Source organism: Paroedura picta, chromosome 4 (genome assembly GCF_049243985.1).
Source record: "Paroedura picta isolate Pp20150507F chromosome 4, Ppicta_v3.0, whole genome shotgun sequence".
Lineage (NCBI taxonomy): Eukaryota > Metazoa > Chordata > Lepidosauria > Squamata > Gekkonidae > Paroedura > Paroedura picta.
Window position 1 is genome coordinate 729,070 of NC_135372.1, and position 17,247 is coordinate 746,316.

At 52.6% G+C, this 17,247-nt stretch overlaps 1 protein-coding gene across 2 annotated transcripts in view; it reads right to left on the bottom strand.

The window, feature by feature from the left end:
- Positions 1 to 6,144, bottom strand: part of TJP3 (tight junction protein 3) — an 84,112-nt gene extending 77,968 nt beyond the window's left edge. Inside the window, exon 1 of one of the 2 annotated variants that reach the window (XM_077331403.1) lies at positions 6,001 to 6,142. The gene's annotated coding sequence lies outside the window, so the exon portion shown is untranslated. Of the gene's footprint in view, positions 1 to 6,000 lie in introns of both variants that reach the window. The other variant, XM_077331404.1, reaches the window with a different exon arrangement.
- Positions 6,145 to 17,247: the final 11,103 nt, after the last annotated feature.

Genomic DNA, 17,247 nt, shown 5'->3' on the forward strand with positions numbered 1-17,247 from the left:
CTGGCGTACTCGACCACTGACAACTTCCCTTGCCGGTGAGCCCTGAGTTTCTTCTCCGCGGTCTCTCGCTCGAACGGTTCCACGTACATCTGGCGCAGGGCTCTCATGAAATGGTTGTAGTCACGTATGGCTTGGGGGTGATAGCGGTACAAGTCCACAAACCACTTGGCTGCTTTGCCTTCTAGGGCTTGGCCCACGAAACGCACTTTCTCAGCGTCGTCCTGGAAAGTGAACCCCATTTCCATCATGTAGGCCTGGAGGTGCACCAGAAACGTAGGAAAATCGGAGGGGTCTCCGGAAAACTTAGCCTTGAATTTATAGGTGCTCCGCATCTCCACACCCCGGAGGTGGGCTGGTAGGCGCCCCGGGCCCCAATCCGCCGGTGCCGGGGCCGGTACTGGGGGTCTTGCACCGCGGCCGATGCCTCGTCCTCTCCCCGCCGCCACTCTTGCTCGTTCCGCTGCCCGGGCCGCCTCCGCTGCTCGCGCTGCCGCTCGCGCCGCTTCGCGCGCCGCTGCTGCCGCCGCCGCCTCGGCTCCCGCAACGTCCGCCGCCGCCGCCGCTGCTGCCGCCGCCGCTGCGTCCTCGCCTCCGTCCGTGCCGTCCCCTCCGGCTCCATCGCCGCCCGCGCCGCCTTCGTCCTCTCGCTCCTCGCCCTCGCCTTCTTGTTCTCGTTGCGCTCTCGCTCGAGCCTCTGCCTCCGCCTCGATTTCCAGCTGCGCCCTGGCCCTGGCCAACGCCTCAGCATCCGTTGCCGCTTGCGTGTCCGCCATGCCGTGCTCCCGCAGTGCAAGCCCACCACTCACTCGTCGCAGGCTGGTATCGTGCGCACCACCACCGAGCACTTCCTTCAGCAGGCGTTGCGTTCGGCGCTTCTCCTCCGGATCCAACCGACCCGAAAGATCCTGCAGCCAGTTAGTCACCCTGTCCAGCTTGTACTGCAAGTCCTGTGTCTCACCCACAGGCTCCAGCGCGTAGCTAGGCAGTCCCAGGTGCTCCGGCCACCTCTCATCCCCAGTAGGGCGGTCGTATTTAGACAATCGCCTGCGCTGGGTGACGTGTCGTTCCAAAAATTCCTCGGGCCCCGGGGTTGTCCCCGAGATTGCCCGCATCATGCCCGAGCTGTGCGGGCCGGCACTCGCGCCGTCGCCCTGGGAGAGGTCCCAATCCAGGCCCTCTCCCTGCTCAGAAAAAGTATGTCCCTCGCCCTGCATTTTGCAGGTGAAAGGAGTTGTGAGATTTGACTTGATGTCAAACGCACAGGAAACTCACAACAAAACTTATTCAAAAAGAAAATAGTTTTATTGATTAGCACTATACGCATTGGACTGAAAGTCAAATCTGACTCGAAGCCAGATTTGCCTCAGCTTATCAATACATTTCTCCCGCCCAAAACTTGACAGTTCCCAAGGAGGGGGGTTAGTGAGGAAAGACATATGTGAAACAACAACAGGATTCCAAACTCCCATCCTTGAGAGAATTGACAACAACCCTGTGAGCCCATAACAAGATAAGGTTAGAATAACATCACTACTCTACTTTATTGCTTACACACTACAAGGCCGGGGCTAGCAGGCGCCAGGTTCAATTAAACAATATAACTGACATGGAGGAACTCAGGCTAATTTATGACAGAGATTCTACAATCCTGACACATCTGGAGGGCCGCAGTTTGACTACCCCTGGCTTAGTGCCTATTTTACATCTTTTTCCCACAGGTCAAAGGGTTTAGGCACATCTAGAGATGGCCATAGCCAAAGGACAGTGTCTGGGTGGCAGGTTAACATGGATAGAGAGGTTGTCGAGAGGCATTTAGCTGCACTGGATGAGTTCAAATCCCCTGGTCTGGATGAAATGCACCCGAGAGTACTCAAAGAACTTTCCAGAGAACTTGCACAGCCCTTGTCCATCATCTTCGGAACCTCTTTAAGGACTGGAGATGTCCCGGAGGACTGGAAGAGAGCAAATGTTATTCCGATCTTCAAAAAAGGGAGGAAGGATGACCCGGGAAACTACAGACCAGTGAGTCTGACCTCTGTTGTGGGGAAGATAATGGAGCAGATATTAAAGGGAGCGATCTGCAAACATCTGGAGGACAATTTGGTGATCCAAGGAAGTCAGCATGGATTTGTCTCCAACAGGTCCTGCCAGACCAATCTGGTTTTCTTTTTTGACCAAGTAACAGGTTTGCTGGATCGGGGAAATTTGGTTGATGTCATTTACTTGGATTTTAGTAAAGCTTTTGACAAGGTTCCCCATGATGTTCTGATGGATAAATTGAAGGACTGCAATCTGGATTTTCAGATAGTCAGGTGGATAGGGAATTGGTTAGAGAACCGCACTCAAAGAGTTGTTGTCAATGGTGTTTCATCAGACTGGAGAGAGGTGAGTAGCGGGGTACCTCAGGGCTCGGTGCTTGGCCCGGTACTTTTTAACATATTTATTAATGATCTAGATGAGGGGGTGGAGGGACTACTCGTCAAGTTTGCGGATGACACCAAATTGGGAGGACTGGCAAATACTCCGGAAGATAAGAGACAGAGTTCAACGAGATCTGAACACAATGGAAAAATGGGCAAATGAGAACAAGATGCAATTTAATAAAGATAAGTGTAAAGTTCTGCATCTGGGTCAGAAAAATGAAAAGCATGCCTACTGGATGGGGGATATGCTTCTAGGTAACACTGTGTGTGAACGAGACCTTGGGGTACTTGTGGATTGTAAACTAAACATGAGCAGGCAATGTGATGCAGCGGTAAAAAAGGCAAATGCCATTTTGGGCTGTATCAACAGAGGCATCACATCAAAATCACAAGATGTCATAGTTCCATTGTATACGGCACTGGTCAGACCACACTAGGAGTACTATGTGCAGTTCTGGAGCCTCACTTCAAGAAGGACGTAGATAAAATTGAAAGAGTACAGAGGAGAGCGACGAAGATGATCTGGGGCCAAGGGACCAAGCCCTATGAAGATAGGTTGAGGGACTTGGGAATGTTCAGCCTGGAGAAAAGGAGGTTGAGAGGGGACATGATAGCCCTCTTTAAGTATTTGAAAGGTTGTCACTTGGAGGAGGGCAGGATGCTGTTTCTGTTGGCTGCAGAGGAGAGGACACGCAGTAATGGGTTTAAACTTGAAGTACAACGATATAGGCTAGATATCAGGAAAATGTTTTTCACAGTCAGAGTAGTTCAGCAGTGGAATAGGCTGCCTAAGGAGGTGGTGAGCTCCCCCTCACTGGCAGTCTTCAAGCAAAGGTTGGATACACACTTTTCTTGGATGCTTTAGGATGCTTAGGGCTGATCCTGCGTTGAGCAGGGGGTTGGACTAGATAGCCTGTATGGCCCCTTCCAACTCTATGATTCTATGATTCTATTCTATGTTCTACCGGATACTATTCTGTTATTATTACTGTTTATTATTGTTGTTATTTATAGCCACTGATTTTTCTGTACTGTTCCTGTTCCACCAAGTTTTATGTAAACCTCCCTGAGTCCCAGGGGAGGGTAGTATACAAATGTAAAATAAAGATAATAAAACTGATGGGTAGAAATATCCGTAGAATGAATGACGAGTTAAGAACAGTGGCTTCAAACATCAGTTACAAAGAGCTTCTTGCAAGCAGCCAGTAAGCTTGGCCTGGTGGGATCAAGTGAGGACTTGTGGGAGGCCCCTCATTTTCACCTTGTATTCTTTACCACATTTCCTCCTCTTGGCACAAGCCTTATCCTCACCTTTCTTTGTTTCCTTCTCTCCTTCCCACTTACCTACCAACCATCTATCTGCCCCTCCTTCAGCAATATTGCTTTATTTTTATTTATGTATTATATTTACATACCGCCCTCCCTTGCGGCTCAGTGCGGTTTACATGGAACGTAGGAATAAGTACATTACAAAACATTTTCGGTCCTGGCCCCAACCTGCTGGAAGGAGCTCCCGGAAGAGCTGAGGGCCCTGCTGGAGTTGCCAGCTTTCCGCAGGGCCTGCAAGACGGAGGAGCTCTTCCGCCAGGCGCATGGCTGAGGCCAGGGCAGGGTCCTGGTTCTCGAACTCGGATCCCAGCGTCCATCGGACCAGCTCCCCCTCTCGCTGGAGGGAAGGCCGGGCCTCAGGCTGAACACGATGAGATTAGAATTGATTATAGAGGATGGCCACTGCTGCCTGTTACATTGTTTTTTACTGTTATTTGGGTAAATTATGGGGGTTTTATTGTATTTTTAATATTTTATTATGTAAACTGCCGCAAGACCTGCTGGGGAGCGGCAGTATATAAATGTATAAATAAACTAACAAAAACTTCTAACAACACAATAGTAACAGTAACAGTAAGTTTCAGCAGCCAATAACAAAGTTCTAACAACCCTTCCATGCAACAGTTCTCGCATCGATGGTGACAATCTTGTCAACTGTGGCCCCACAGGTTGGTCGATTCGGGATCAGTTCATGGGAGGGGCTCCTGGGGGCCCCAGCAGATGTTGCTGATTCGCCCCACCTCAACCAAATGCCTGGCCGTGCTCCCCTTTGGGGAGCCCATTCTGCCAGGTAGGGCCCAGGACAGAGAGTGTTCTTTCCCTGGTTAGGGCCTGATGTACTTTGCTGAGGCCAGGGATCACAGGCCTGTCGGAAGAGGTGGAGCGTACAGCTAGGGAGGCAGTGCCCCAGGTACACCGGCCCCAACCGTGGTAGGTTGGACATCAAGCATGTAACTGGCCCACTGTCACCCGTTAACTCTCCCAGCAGAGTGGGGATTCTCAAAAGAAGAAAAACAAGGAGTACATGCTTAAGGGAAGCAACCTGTCTCACCACAGAGCCAACACCAATGTGGCTCCAGGTCATTTCCACTGCTCCCCTTCCGGAGGAGGAGTTCTTCTGCAATTGGAGGGGGTGGAGCCCGCACGCCTAACCCCGCCTTAAACCCCAGCCTGTCTCTCTGCCCCCCAGTCCATTAAAATGGGAGATGATGTCGGGTGACGTATCACTTCCTGGGGGTGTGGCCAGCTGACATCACTTCCGGGGCTCCTTGAAGCCTGAAAAATTATTTCAGGGGCACCCCCAAGGTCAAAAGATTGAAAAAAGCTACTCTATATAATAATTAATTAATTGGAGACCAACAAGATTACAGATCCAGAAATTTGGGGGGTTATGCGCTTTCAAGAATCAAAGATCTAAGTTTTTACTCCTGAAAGTGCATCTCCCACCCCCACAAAAACCTTCTTGGTCTCGGAGGTTCTTGGGGACTCGATCCAGTTCTCCTCCTGCCAGCCCCTGAAACTGCCTGGCTAAAAGGTCCCGCTTTACAGCATCTGCTTTGTGTCCTCTCGCTCTCCTCCAACCTCTGAAGTTAGGCAGGGTCAGCCCAGACTGCTCCTCGGATGGGAGACCCCCCAGGAAGTCGAGGCGAACTCCCTTGCCCTGGAAACCCCGTGGGGGTCCCCGCAAACCCACTGGCGGCGTCCGGCACTTCCCAGCCCACCCCCCTACCCCCCTGAAGGCTCCTGCTCAGGCCTCTCCTCCTTGGGGGCTTCGGATCGCCTTCTGCCTGAAGAACGCGGCGGAAAGGCGAGGGGGGACTGCGAGCCACTTTAAAGCGCCTCCGCGCGGCACACACGCCGCTTCCTCCGGCTCGGTCGCGCGCCCAGCCCAGCCCAGCCCAGCCCAGGCCCGGGGCCCCGAGGCGAAGGTTGCCCTTCCCATTCAAGCGGGCGGGCGGGCGGGGAGCACAAACCAAGCAGCCCACCCCGAACGGCTCTGCCCTTGGACACGCGGGGCGAGGAGCCGAGGCAAGCTTCGAGGGACCCCGCCCGGCCCGGCCCGGCTCGTCGGTGCAAAACAAGTTTCCGCCACCCCCGGCCCAGCCTGCTCCTGCCGGGCCCCGAGGTGGGCGCCCCGACGCCGCCAAAGTCGCGGGCCGGGAGCGGCGGGGCCATCGGCAAGCCTCCCTCCGGCAGGGCCGGGCCGCGCAGAGAAGAGGAGGGCTCCCCGGGAGCCTCGAGCACTTACCGGGCGCAGGATCCGGCCCCGGGAGCGCGGCGCAAACTTTCCCCTGCCGGCCGCCAGGTGAGCGGGCGGGCGGGCGCGCGCGCAGGTGGGAGCCCTTTGGCCCAGGTGTGGCCGGGCGGCCGCTTTCGGCCTTAACCCCTTCGGCTCTGAGACAGGCGCGACTTGAGCAAAGAGGGCTGAGGACGATTTAGCAACGGCCTGCACCTTCCCTAATAATAGGACTCCCGGAATGGGAGGGGCGGGAGAAAGGCCTTCCGCAGGTGACTGCCCAACTGCCTTGGGGAACTCACTGCCGCAGGAAACAGTGGCCTGGCATCGCAGACACACACACACACACACTCTCTTAATAACGCGATTTCGAGGCATTTTGGAAGTGGATTTCACTGTATGAAATGGCAAAACCGTGGCTGAATTGGATTGAAAGGGCATCATTTAGCCAGTGTGTAAAGCCCAGCTGCAGTTTGAGAGATCCTGGTTTTCTTGTCTTGAAATTCACTCCCTTGGCCTAACCTACCTCCCAGGGATGTTGTGAAGAACAAAGGGAGGAGGGAGAACCAGGACCACCTCCCTGGGCTCTTTGAAGGAGAAGGAGGATAAAAGGGAGGAAACAGACATTCAGGATAGTTTTGAGCCATGAAAGTAAAATGGAACCCCCATGTTCAGAAGCACTCTATATCTCAGACAGAACTAACAGAGGGTCTGGGGACTTAGAGTCACCTGTTTGCCTGCTAAGAGGATGGGAATACTGGGGGTAATCTGCATTTAGTAATAAAAACAGTCTACTAGACAGTCTTTTTGTCCCTCTCTGTTAAGCATCCACATGACAGGCAGACATTCCACAGGTGCACCTCCAATACATATTTCAACTGGAGGGAGCTTCCCCTGTTGAATGCTTGCCTCTCACCCAGCTGCCACGGGGCTTTGGAGCTCTGCTTCCCTTTTTGCTGGCCCCCTTTTCCCAGGCAGCCTCCCCCAGTGAACAAATGCTTTGGGGCAGCCACTCAGCGTCTTGAGGCTCACTGAAAACAAAGGAAGCGGCTTGGGTAGAGTCTGGCCCCAATCCAGTTCCCAGATCTTTTCCCGCAGGGAGGCTTAACTTGGGGTCCACATGAGCATCCTTCGCTGTCTGTTTAGGATGGCAATATTTTTACACAGTGATGCCACTAAAGCCACACATGAACCTATCAACACACACATAATCCTATTTAATTATTTTGTTTCATTCATTTAGAATCATAGAATCATAGAATCCTAGAGTTGGAAGGGGCCATACAGGCCATCTAGTCCAACCCCCTGCTCAACGCAGGATCAGCCCTAAGCATCCTAAAGCATCCAAGAAAAGTGTGTATCCAACCTTTGCTTGAAGACTGCCAGTGAGGGGGAGCTCACCACCTCCTTAGGCAGCCTATTCCACTGCTGAACGACTCTGACTGAGAAAAACTTTTTCCTGATATCTAGCCTATATCGTTGTACTTGAAGTTTAAACCCATTACTGCGTGTCCTCTCCTCTGCAGCCAACAGAAACAGCATCCTGCCCTCCTCCAAGTGACAACCTTTCAAATACTTAAAGAGGGCTATCATGTCCCCTCTCAACCTCCTTTTCTCCAGGCTGAACATTCCCAAGTCCCTCAACCTATCTTCATAGGGTTTGGTCCCTTGGCCCCAGATCATCTTCGTCGCTCTCCTCTGTACCCTTTCAATTTTATCTACGTCCTTCTTGAAGTGAGGCCTCCAGAACTGCACACAGTACTCCAAGTGTGGTCTGACCAGTGCCGTATACAATGGCACTATGACACTATGACATCTTGTGATTATGACATTTGTTTCCTGCCTTTCTTCCAAAGCACCTTATATTGTTCTTCTCTTCCCCATTTTAGCCTCACAACAACCCTACAACGTAGGCTACATGGAGACACTGTGCCTGGTCCAAGGTCACCCAGTGAGTTTACGTGGCACAAGTCTGGATTTGAACCCAAGTCTCCCAGATATTAGTCCAACACAAGTAACCACTGTACCACACTGCCTTTCACTTATAAAGCTACTATTTATATGTCCCAGTTCCTGGGAAGGGAAAGCTTAAGTTAAATAAATGTGTTTTTCATTTATTTAAAATATATAGTATGTCTAGCATATCCATAAACCACTCCGCGGGAGTGGTAACAATAATTCAGTAAGGCCATTGTGGGAGAAGAAAGGGGCGGGGTGAGTCCGGGATAAAAACTCGAAGGGCCCCCCCCAAGTGTCAATCCGGGGCCAATTGGGAGCCACGCAGGGCCTCTGCGTCTTCAGTGTGGCGGGCCTGCTCCTTTCGCCGCACCGAAGCTGGGACCTCGGGGGGGAGGGGGGGAAAGGCTTCAGCACCACGAAAGGAGCTGGGCCTGCTCCTTTCACCACGGCGGAGCCGGGCTCTCGGGGGGGGGGGGAGATGGCGGTGTCAGGATTGTTAGAAAACCCTGTCATAAATTAGCCTGAGTTCTTCCATGACAGTTTTATTGCTTGGTGCCTGGGAGCTCCAGGCCCTATATCATGCTAACTAGTAGAAAGTGAAATGTATGTTATTGTAACCATTATCTCTCACTGTGCTTTTCCATGGGGCCTCTCGGCTGGGTCTGGTTCTACTGCAAATACCAGCTTATCTGAGGCTGAAGACAGTCAAGGCCATGTGAAAGTAACACTGTTTTTAATTGCTTTTGTCTCTTCTCTCATTCTCCCCTCCCTTGGGAACTTTCAAGTTTTGGGCGGGAGAATTGTATTGATAAGATGAAGCAAATCTGTCTGCAGGCCAGATTTGACTTCGCTAGTCTAGATGTATGAAGTACTTCTCAATAAAACTTTCTATTTCTAAGAAGTTAGTTGTGAGTTCTTGCAAAGTCTGACATTAAGTCAAATCTCACAACATCTTTCGCCTGCCAACATGCAGGACGAAGGTAATATCTACACTGAGCAGGAAGAGGGTCTGGATTGGGACTACTCTCAGGGCGAAGTGGCTGGAGCGGGCTCGTTTAGCTCGGGAATGGCCAGAGCCCTGAGGGAGGCGACGCCGGACCACTCCGAGTTCCTGGAGAAGCACATCACCGAACGCAGGCGTTTGTCAAAGTATGACCACCTGACAGGTGATGAGCTGTGGCCTGATCAACTGCCATCGGGGGTCTCAAGCCACGGATTGGCGACCGCCCTGGAGGTGCAGGAGTTGCAGCAGAAGATCGGCCGAGTGACCAACTGGTTGCTGGCGGTGTCGGGAGAACTGGCTCCGGAGTCGCAGCGCGAGGCAAGGCGCCTGCTGCAAGACTTGCAAGCGGGTTCCCGCGAACCGAGTGGCCGGCGTGGAGGAGATCTTCCCACCCTGAGGGAGCGCGAGCTGGCGGCGATGGACGCCGCGGCCAAGGCCGAAGCCGCAGCTCTGGCGGCGGCGAGGGCAGCAGCGGGCGAGCGCGAACGAGAGGACGACCTCGGTGCGGGCGCGGCTGGCGGAGCAGGAGAGCCCCTGGGGCAGCCGGTGGCCCCAGCGGGGGTCGATGGAGCACAGGGAGCAGTAGCGGACGGAGCGGCGGCGGCCGCTGGAGCGGCGGCAGGAGTCGGTCGTGGCATGCGCCCACGACCCCGTGGAGCGGGGGCTCCGATGGATTGGGGCCCAGGTCGCCTGCCTCCTCATCTGAGGGGAGTGGAGATGCGGAGCACCTACAAGTTTAAGGCCCGTTTCTCGGGTGACTCGTCAACCTTTCCTTCGTTCCTGGTCCACCTCCAAGCCTACATGATGGACATGGGTTTCACTTTCCATGATGATGCCGAGCGCATTCGTTTCGTGGGAGAGTGTCTGGAAGGTGAGGCGGCGAAATGGTTCATGGATCTCTACCGTTACAATCCGAGAGCAGTTCGTAACTACAATCACTTCCTGAGAACCATGCGCTTGATGTACGTGGAGCCCTTTGAGAAGGAGACAGCGGAGAAGAAACTCTAGGTTCTTAAGCAAGGGACAATGACTGTGGCCGAGTACGCTCGTGAATTCAAGAAATTATCATCGGCTGTTCCGGATTGGACGGAACCCCAGAGAGTGCATGCTTTCGTGGGGGGCCTCTCCGGAAACCTGTCCAGCAAGTGCCTCCTCCTAGACGACCCGTTGACCGTTTTGGGATGAGTGCAGCTGGCGGGAGAGATGGAAAGCCGCCTGGAACGGGCTGCTGAATACAAAGGAATCGCGGAAAAAATGGGGGGAAAGACCTCTACCCCTAAGAAACCCAAGCCCAAAGCTAAACTGGATCCCAGCGAGCGCACTCGGCGCATGGAAAAGGGATTATGTTTGGGCTGCGGCCAGGCTGGCCATTTCCTCGCCCAGTACCCGGCCAAAACCGGGGCGACAGGTTCAGCGAGCACCAAACCATCGGGCGGTGCACCAGCCAAAGCCACGACAACCAAGAAAATGGCCCCGAAGAAGACCGCCAAGTCCCTGCTCGCTCCGACGGGAGGAGCAACTGTGGTGGAGGAATCGGATGGCAGCAGCCAAGAGGAGGAAATAGTCTGGAGAGCAGTCGGGAAACGACGACGACCTGCTATAAAGGCGCCCCACCAGCAGGTCTCTGGCAGGGGCAAACGCGCGGTGAGTGACTCTCCCCTGATTCTCTTGCCCGCCACTCTCACAGAGCCCAGCTCTGGAAAAACTTTGGGGGTACGCTGCATTGTGGACTCGGGCTGTACTAAAACCCTAGTAAGCCCAGCACTGGCCGAGACTTTGGGGGTGGGGAAGGTGCCTTTGGGGGAGCCCCTACCCATCACCCAGTTGGACGGGAAATGTGCCCCAGGGGGGGAGGCCACAGTGAAAACGCTCCCGATGGACTTGGACATCGATAAACATTGGGAGCAAATCCAACCCCTGGTGGCCCCTCATTCCATGTTCCCGTGTGTGTTGGGGCTGGACTGGTTGCGTGAACATGACCCCACAGTGAAGTGGAAGAAGGGGACAGTGAAGTTTTCATCCCTGGGTTGCAAGCAGCATGTGAGACCCCTACCCGCTCCGGGCTGTCAAACTATGGCCGCGGTGGCGGAGGCAGGGGCACTCGCACTCCCACGGGAGTATCGAGAGTTTGAGGATGTGTTTGCGGAGATTGAATGCAATCAGTTGCCCCCTCATCGCAAGACAGACTGTGCAATTGAGCTGAAGAAGGGAGAGCCGCTTCCTAAAGCCAAATTGTACTCAATGAGTCCTAGGGAAATGAAGGAGCTCAGGGAGTTCCTGGACAAGAACTTAGCCAGAGGTTTCATCAGACCGGCCACTTCCCCCCTGGCTGCCCCAGTCCTCTTCGTGAAAAAGAAGGATGGGTCCCTGCGCCTCTGCACGGATTACAGGGGACTGAATGCTGTTTCCACCTGCAATGCCTACCCATTGCCTTTGATTAAGGATTTATTGGGACATTTGGGGAGGGCCCAAATTTTTACAAAATTGGACTTGAGGGAAGTGTACTACCGGGTCCGCGTAAAAAAGGGGCATGAGTACCTGACGGCATTCAACACCCCCTTGGGCCAATTTGAATACACCGTCATGCCGTTCGGCCTCGCTGGTGCTCCGGGCGTGTTCATGAACATGATAAATGAAATTATGCATGATTTATTGTATCAAGGGGTGCTGGTTTATATTGATGATATTTTGGTGTATTCTGACAACCTGGACAAACACATAAAATTAGTCCGGGAGGTGCTCAGCCGGCTACGGAAGCACCATCTGTTTGCCAAACTTTCAAAATGTGAGTTCCACCGGGAGGCGGTGGAGTTTCTTGGATTCCGGGTGTCCAAAGCTGGAATTGAAATGGACCCGAGCAAAGTGCGGGACTTGTTGGCCTGGGAACCTCCCAAAACTAGGAGGCAACTTCAGAGTTTCTTGGGCTTCGCCAACTTTTATAGAACGTTTATTCCCAGTTTTGCCAAGGTGGCATTGCCTCTGACTGACTTGCTAAAAACGAAAGACGGGGGGAAGGCGGCGAATCGACCGGGCGCTCCACTCCAGTGGACCCCCCTTTGCCAGGAGGCTTTTGAGAGGTTGAAACTCCTTTTCACGTCTGAACCGGTGTTGGCACATGCTGACCCATCCAAACAATTCACGGTGCAAGTAGATTCATCGGATGTGGCAATGGGGGCCGTGATCCTGCAAGAGGGGGAGGATGGGAATCTGCACCCCCTAGCCTATTTGTCAAAAAAGTTCTCTGGTGCGGAACGTAACTGGGCAATTTGGGAAAAGGAGGCAGCTGCAGTAAAGTTAGCTCTTGCCACATGGAGGCATTGGCTGGAAGGGTCTGCCGTCCCGTTCGTAGTTTGGACGGACCATAAAAATCTCCAAGCGCTCAAGCAGCCGCGCTCCTTGTCTGCCAAGCAAATGCGGTGGGCGGAGTTTTTCTCTAGGTTCAACTTTTCCCTTAAGCATCTGCCAGGCAAAATGAACTTTTTAGCGGACGCCCTTTCTCGCTTGCCCCAGTACAACAGCAAGCGCGACCCATTGGTGGACACGGTGTTCACACCCGCCCAGTTGGGGTTGGCAGCAGTGACGCGCAGTCAATCAAAAAAGGGAAGCCCGATTCCCGGAGGGTGGGTTCAGAAGGAGGTGCTACAGAACTCTGAGTTCGCTTCCCTCCGCCCCGCCCTCGTCGACAAGGGGGGCCTGTTTTTCAAAGGCGAGCGTCTCTACGTCCCAGCGGCGACGCGCGGAGACGTTTTGAAATTGTGCCACGATGCAAAAACTGCAGGGCATTTTGGCTTTGTAAAAACTCTGCACCTGGCCAGAAGACATTACTGGTGGCCAACGTTGAGGGGGGATGTGGAGAAGTATGTGCAGGGCTGCCCTACATGCCTTGTTTCCAAACCCCCAGGAGGAAAGAAGCGAGGGTTGCTGCAGCCCCTGCCCACCCCTTCTCGTCCTTGGTCCGATGTTACTATGGATTTTATCACGGACCTACCTCCCAGCCAGGGCAAGACTATGGTCTGGGTGGTGGTGGACGCATTTTCCAAACAAGCCCACTTCATCCCCTGTGTGGGGCTGCCCTCGGCGGCCAAACTGGCCTCGATGTTTGTGACTCACATAATCCAGCTACATGGAATTCCTAGGAGATTGCTCACGGATCGGGGCCCTCAGTTCATTGCCAAGTTCTGGCAGGAGCTTTTGAAGTTGCTAGGGGTGGAACAAGCCCTGACATCTGGCTACCACCCTGAGCCCAATGGGCAAACAGAATGGGTGAACCAGATTCTTGAACAGTACCTATGCTGTTTCATTAATCACCAGCAGAACGATTGGGTAGCCCTCCTGCCCCTTGCTGAATTCACCTACAACAACGGGGTGCATGCATCCACTGGAGTATGTCCCTTTAAGGTGGTGTACGGGACTGACCTGATTGCTGCACCCACCTGGGAGTTGGTTTCTACTGAGGCTCCCGAGGTCACTAAATGGGCAAAAAACATTAGTGCAGGTTGGCCAGACATTGTCTCTAGCCTTGAGGAGGCTAAACGAGCGTATAAGTCCCAGGCAGACAAGAAACATGCGCCTGCCCCTGCCTGGAAAGTGGGAGACCTCGCCTACCTGTCCACAAAAAACCTACGGTGTCAACAACAGTCTAAAAGGCTGGGTCCCAAATTTGTGGGACCCTTTCCCATTGTAAAGCTGATCAATGATGTGACTGTCGAGTTGGGTTTGCCAAAGACTTACAGGAATGTGCATCCGGTTTTTCATTCCAGCCTGCTGCGGCGAGCCCCTTTGCCGGACGTGTGGCACCCTCCGCTCTCAACGCCTGTGCCTGTCTTTATTGACAAGGACACCCACTACGAAGTCAACCAAATCCTGGACTCTCGTTTGCACAAGGGCCGACTCCAGTACTTGGTGGATTGGAAAGATTTCCCTTCTGGGGAAAGGGAGTGGGTTGATGCGGGGAATGTGAAAGCCCCCCGCCTTCTTAGAGCTTTCCACCGTGCCTTCCCAACGTGTCCTCGGCCGGTGGATGCGGGCTAGTGGGGGGAGTCTATTTTGGGGTGGAAGGATGTCAGGATTGTTAGAAAACCCTGTCATAAATTAGCCTGAGTTCTTCCATGACAGTTTTATTGCTTGGTGCCTGGGAGCTCCAGGCCCTATCTAACTAGTAGAAAGTGAAATGTATGTTATTGTAACCATTATCTCTCACTGTGCTTTTCCATGGGGCCTCTCAGCTGGGTCTGGTTCTACTGCAAATACCATCTTATCTGAGGCTGAACAGTCAAGGCCATGTGAAAGTAACACTGTTTTTAATTGCATGTGTCTCCTCTCTCACTCTCCCCTCCCTTGGGAACTTTCAAGTTTTGGGCGGGAGAATTGTATTGATAAGATGAAGCAAATCTGTCCGCAGGCCAGATTTGACTTCACTAGTCTAGATGTATGAAGTGCTTCTCAATAAAACTTTCTATTTCTAAGAAGTTAGTTGTGAGTTCTTGCAACGTCTGACAGGCGGGACTGGCGCGGAGGGGGGGGGCACCAGGAGCCCTGCAAAGCTGCCAGGGCCAGCAGCGCCCATGCTAGCGCCCATTGTATTCCTACATACAATGGGCTTGAAATCTAGTTGCTATATAATATGGAAAAACTAAAGCATGCGTATTTTAGTGTAGAGAATCCGTGAGGTGGAGTGTCTACAGAGGGTCATACTGGGAGCCAAATGAACTGGGGTCAAATCCACATTTAGACCTGTTTATCTGTGAGCCAATGACCCTCAGCTTGACCTACTTCACAAGTTCGTTGTGGTGAAAAAATCTCCTACGCCACCCTGAGTTTCTTAGAGAAAGGGTAATGCAAAAACGAATATGTTTCCAAGCCAATGTGCCCCGTGGCATTGGTTTCAGGAGCAAGCCCCACTGCCTCGCTGCCATGAAGCCCCCTTGTCCTGAGATGAGCCACCTCATCTCAGATGCTTTCTTCCTGCCCATCCTCAGCTCTTCAGGGTTTCGTTGAATTGTTGCACAGATCCACCCTTCTGCATTCACGTGGAGCGGGTGTTCTGCCACTGGGTGCCCAGAACTATGAAACACAAACCCAACGGAGCTATTTTTCAAACCAGCGCTATAAATGCACCCCATATTTTTAACAGGCTGCCACTCTCTCTGTATTTTATTATAATGAGGATTAGGGTTAGGCGTGGCAGCTGCCCTCCCCCCCCCCACCCCACTGGGACAGGCTGTTGCTGGCCTCAGCCAGGTGGAAAGCTCTGCCAGCTAAGATCAGGGCTATTCTACCAGGCCTATCGCGGTGGCTGGGGATATAAGAAGAAGACGAAGAAGAGTTGGTTCTTATATGCCGCTTTTCCCTACCCGAAGGAGGCTCAAAGCGGTTTACAGTCGCCTTCCCTTTCCTCTCCCCACAACAGACACCCTGTGGGGTGGGTGAGGCTGAGAGAGCCCTGATATCACTGCCCGGTCTGAACAGTTTTATCAGTGCCATGGTGAGCCCAAGGTCACCCAGCTGGCTGCATGTGGGGGAGTGCAGAATCGAACCCGGCATGCCAGATTAGAAGTCCGTACTCCTAACCACTATACCAAACTGGCTCTCATCTGTGGGGAGAAGAAGATCCATCTACCATCTACCTAAAGAACAGCCCCCCCCCTTTTAACCACTTTAAATACTGTATATACTTATGTATAAGCTGAGTTTTTCAGCACTCCTTTTCACATTGAGAAGGCCCTCCTCGGCTTATACGCGGGTATATATGGGAATTGAAACAACCGCCTCTCAGGCTGGGGCATGCAGCCAGCCAGCCAGTCCTTGCATTGCCTTCTGCAAATGGGTTTGCAAAGCTGAGCTTTCCCTGGCAGCTTGCAGGACATCAAGGGACATCTCCCCCCCCTCCTTTTCTTCTTCTCTTCCTACTAACTTCTTCCAAACTATTCTATTGGTTTCAGGGGTTGGGTTCTGGGGGTGCTTTGGGATTTACTGTTTCTTTCCTCTTTTATCTGAGGAGCAGCATTATTTGCCTTTTCTTCTTGGGGTTGTATTTCTTTTAAAAGTTGATTTTTACAGCTCTTTATTTCAGTGTTCTGTTCTCGGCGGGGGGGGGGGGGGGCACTGCAGTTGTTAGAGTTGTCCATTCTCCCAGTTTGGTAGCTGTTGTCCCTGTAGTAGCTTGCTACCTTTGGGTTCTGTTGTTCTGCTCTGGTTTGCTGGCCCTCTTTTGCACTGACAGAGCTAGTTTACTGTTTTTCTTTGAAATAAATATTCAGAAACATTTAACGTACTGGTGCCTCAATTAATGTAAATTTACCAGCAACTGCTGCATTTCCCACCCTCGGCTTAGATGACAGTCAATATGTTTGCCCAGATTTTGTGGTAAAATTAGGTGCCTCAGTTTATATGAGGGTCAGCTTATATGTGAATATATGTGGTAGATGGGCATCTCCCTTTCTCTGTGTCATAGATTATTTTGAAGAGGGTTATGCTCTCTTTCCTTCAGAAATGTCTAAATGTTCACAGCTTACATTTATGTCTGGCGAGATGCAGAGCTCTTCTTGGTAGAGTTTAAATATGCAAAGAGACTGCTTAAAAGAATAAGAATAGTTTTATTTAGAAAGACAAAAGAGAGAGTCCTAACTAACTGTTTAACTGTTGTTATGCATTCATTCCATCTGTTCCAGAGGCAAGCAGGGAGGAAGTATGCTCAAAGGAGCAGAAAGTCTCCGGATGAGCCAATCAGGATAGCAGAAGAGGATGTTCCTAATCTTACCATTCTAAATACATATCACCTACAGTGCCCTATAGAATATTTTTCATGTTTTTGAATTTTGCATGTTCCAATATTTCTCATGAAGCAAAATGACTGGCATTCAAGATGGCATCCTTGGGCCGTGTAGGATACACAGACATCCATCAGTCAGAACATGCATCTCATGAGTGCCTCCGTGGAGGCACTGCGGAGTCCTCACTAATTTTACTAAGGCCTAGGGGGGGGGGGCTAGCCTTTTGCCAAGGGATGTCGCTGCCGCCGCCTGAGCCCCTGCTCTGCTTGCTTTCCCGCCGGTGCCCCTGACTTCCTGACGCCCACTGGGGGGGGGTGCTGTCAGCAGCAGCTGCGCAGTGCCACCCCTAGGGGGAGCCCCAGCCATGGCGGCCGCCGGAGAGCACCAAAGGAGAGCCAGCGGCAGAGTGGCAGGGCAGCCCCCAAGGCAGCAGCCGGGGAGGAGGAGGAGGAGGAGCTGCAGCCTGGTACCGACTGATCTACGGACCAATACCGGTCTCTGGACTGGGGGCTGGTGACCACTGCT